We start from the raw sequence: 3,967 nt of genomic DNA on the forward strand, positions 1-3,967 counted from the left end.
AGCACATTGACTTAATTTCTCATAACATGTGCTCAATTATCTACTGCCTTATTCTCTCTTTCTGACATCATTCTGTCCCTTTCCATTTTGGAAGATGGAGAAAATAGACAGCTTCTGCCTATGCAGGTTATTCTGACCATGTGGTCTGTGCTACGCTCTGACATCACTGATGACAGGCATTGTTCCCCCAAAAGCTGACTCACATTGAGTATAGCATGTATGATATTGGCTGGGGATGTTCCTGACACCACCATCTGCAGAAGGAGAATGCAGGATTGGGCAGAGGGGGAGTGGAGTTGGGATGCAGTAGAACAAAAGTCTAAGCCAGACCCCCAAGGGGTGCAGCCCTGTGGTCGCCCTCCAGAGTGGACCTGACTGGGGATACATGGGCCAGATCCTTCCCGGGGATATCATCACTTTCTCTCTTGCTGTACCTTCATGCACGTGTGATGCACCTGCCAGAGGTGCAGGCCTTTTCATAGTTGTTCCTCCTTTCTCCTCAGATTCCCTCACTTTCACCTTTATTTTTTTTCTTTAGGGAATGTATGGAGAGTCCATCACATTATTTTTGTCATCACTCTGGGACTTTGGTTTTTTATTAGAGGAATTTTTTTATGTTTGTGACAGGAAAGAAAAAGGACTTTAGCTTTGTTCTGGGAAGACCTTAAAGCTAGGTCTATATCCATCCCATCTTCATGTTTAGGGAGGAAACTGATGTCCCTGCATATTGTGGAGAAGGTGTCTCCACTGTCACAGACACTGGGCACAAGGAACCACCTGGGGGTGGAGTAGCTCCAATGCACAGATGCCAGGTGGCGGTTCCTGACCCGCTATGTAGAGGACACCAAGCACTTTCAAGATGGAGTTTTCTCAGGGTCACAACCTCCTGGCTCTGGGTCTGCACTCAGTGGCTTCATGTCAACACTTCATCCTCCAGAGCAGCTGCCCGTGGCTCTGCAGGGTGGCATGGAGACTCTTACTTGAGAAGGACTAACCTATTGGGAGTGTCATCATCTAATGGGAGTGAAGAAGGGACCTCTGTCTCTGACCAGCTGTAGACACGGGGTTCCATAATTCCCTCCTCAGGTCTGATTAGTTTACTAGAGCATCTCACATCACTTGGAGATACACCTACTTTTGTTTCCCAGGTTATTAAAATATATGATAAAGGTTCAGATGAAGAGCTATATGGAGAGATACACACCAGGGACTGAGGATGCTGATTGCAGCAGCTTCTGTCCCCATGGAGCTGGGATGTGTCACCCTCCCTGTGTGGATGTGTTCACCAACCTGGGAGCTCTCTGAACCCTGCTCTATTGAGATCTTATGGAGGCTGTGCCAAGGAAAGAAGTAGGCTTTGTTTATATTCAAATAATGACCTTCACACTTCTTCACTCAGGCTTTACATTCTAACTTCTTTGCGATAAGGAATAACGGCAAGAGATTGAAATTTTATTTTTTGGCACCTCCTTAAATACATTTCTGGTTTGCAGTATTCTTGTATCTCTAGGATTTTCCCAGCCTTGCTTCTTGGATGGCTCCAGCTTCATTTGCAGCCGCTAGAATGGTGCAGGGAGGGATGATCCTGTCTGTGTCCCTGTCAGCTTGGCCAAGGTTGTCACTGTGCAGAAAATGACTGCATGGGTCTTCAAGCATATCCAATCCTATAGCTGACATGGAAGAAGGAGGAAGAACACGTCTGTGTCTGGACCATGTAGTTTCTGCTCTAAGTGAATCTGCATTGGTCCTCACCTTGAGGACTTGAGTGGCTCTTCATGCGTCTGGTCCAGGGTGGACTGGTGAGGTGTGGCAGGTCAGATCTCACAGTAAGTCGGGATCTCTCTCTCTGCTGCTGTGCTTTCTGCTGCTCTGTGCCCCGCCTGAGAAGAGGAAGGTGGAAGGAAATGATACTCCGAGTGTCCTTGCCATGGAAGCTGAGATTGGGAGTCACAGAGGGTCTCATGACGTTAGACATGTGCCTGAGAGAATCTTTCTCCAAGAAACTGATCCTTCATCCCAAAGTACCTCCTCTGAAAATCCAAATACATGCACACATTTGTGTGGATTACATTAACTCCTGTATTTGTGTTGAGTTTTGCATGGCTAATGCAATCACAGATTGTCCAAATAGGAAATTGAATATTAGTAATAGAAACAGAGATAGAGCAAACATTTTTCAAGGATAATTTATTGTCTTGGCAATTACAAAAAACTTGTAAACCGAACGTACATATGAGAGGACATGCATTGTTACCTACATGCGGTCACTCATCATACAGACACGAAGATAATAAAACTTTGCTAAGAGAAAGTAAAGGAGACCTGAATAAATGGTGAAATAGTACATTTTCATGCATCCGAAGACTCAATATGTCTATCTCAACAAATTGATCCTCAGTTTCAATGTACTTCCAATGCAAACCCAGTTACTTTTTTTTGCACATTGTAAAATGTATGGGGAATTCTGAGCTGAAAAGAACTAAGGCAATTCTGAAAAGGAACAATGTTGAGAGAATACTCCATTGATGATTAAGTCTTATTTAAATGCACCTGGGGCTCCTGGGTGGCTCAGTTGGTTAAGCATCTGCCTTTTTGCTCAGGTCATGATCTCAGGGTCCTTGGAAGGAGAACTGCATCTGGCTCCCTGCTCAGTGGGCAGTCTGCTTCGCCCTCTCCCTCTGCCCATGTCCCCACAGCTCATATTTGCAATCTCTCAAATAAATAAATGAAATATTTTTTTTGAAAAGACTTATTTATAGTCACAGTAACTAGGGCACTCTAATATTACCACAAAGATATAAGAGAGACCAGGGGAATGAAACATAGTCCTTGAACAGACATATGTCTATTGGGACATGTAATTTGTGCACATGTGGCTACTAAGACAAGTAACAAAGGAACGTTTTTTCTAATATAGTGGGATGGTTCAAGTGGACATTCCTACTGAAAGAAAAATGAAATCTGATCCCCTACTCTGTGTCATGTCCAAGAACCCAATCCACCTAGATTATAGAACTAAAGTCCAGTGATAAAGCTTACAAAAATAATAAGTAGTAATATATTCATCAATTTGAGGTATGAAATGGCTTTTCAGATGAGACATGAAGAGTACTTCACATGAAATTTTGGTAATTTGGGCAATAATTTCAAAATTATCACAGGTTTCAGAACTACCACTCAGATAAAGCACAGAGAGGATAAAGATGTTTGTAAATACCATAACTGAAGCATCCATTCCATTCTAGATCAGTAACTGTTTGTTTCCAGTTTGGGGTTGTCATAAGCAACGCTGTCATGACATTCCTTGAGCACATACACTCTCAATTCTATTGGGTATATCAGAGTAAAAAAGTACTGAGTCCTGGGGTGTGTGTATATTCCTCATTTGTAGATAATCACAAACAACTTTCTGACAAGAATATGCCAATACACGTTATTATCAGAAGCATGTGAAATGTCCACTAGCTCTTTAGCCTCACCACAACTTAATCTTGGCAGTTTGCTCAACATTAGCCCATCTGGTTGTGCCATAGCAACNCCATCTGGTTGTGCCATAGCAACAACACAGTGAGATTTTCATGGGCACTTCCTGCATTACTGATCAAATTTACCCCCTTTGTATGTAATTACTTAGCATCTTTGCACAAATAATTGCTTATTGTGGCTCTTTTTTCCCCCTTACTTGTACTAGTTATTTTTCTAGTATTAGAAGCTATTTGATGATTGTATGTGTTGCAGATATCTGGGGCTTCCCTAGTTTGATCTGTGTCCTAACTGAGACAGATCTCCCCCCAGAGCACTGACCCAGGCATTAACATGGGCTCGGGACAACAGGGTGGGCTGCAAAGGGCCATCTGGGCTTCCAGCTCCTGAGACCATTCACTTCCTCTTCTCTGTCCTTGAGCAACCCATCCCCAGGTGGTGATGTCAGAGGATGCCGAGGGCTCAGCCTGAGGGAAGAATATCT

This window comes from Enhydra lutris, unplaced genomic scaffold, assembly GCF_002288905.1.
Source record: "Enhydra lutris kenyoni isolate GAN:26980312 unplaced genomic scaffold, ASM228890v2 scaffoldscaffold145, whole genome shotgun sequence".
Classification (NCBI taxonomy): domain Eukaryota; kingdom Metazoa; phylum Chordata; class Mammalia; order Carnivora; family Mustelidae; genus Enhydra; species Enhydra lutris.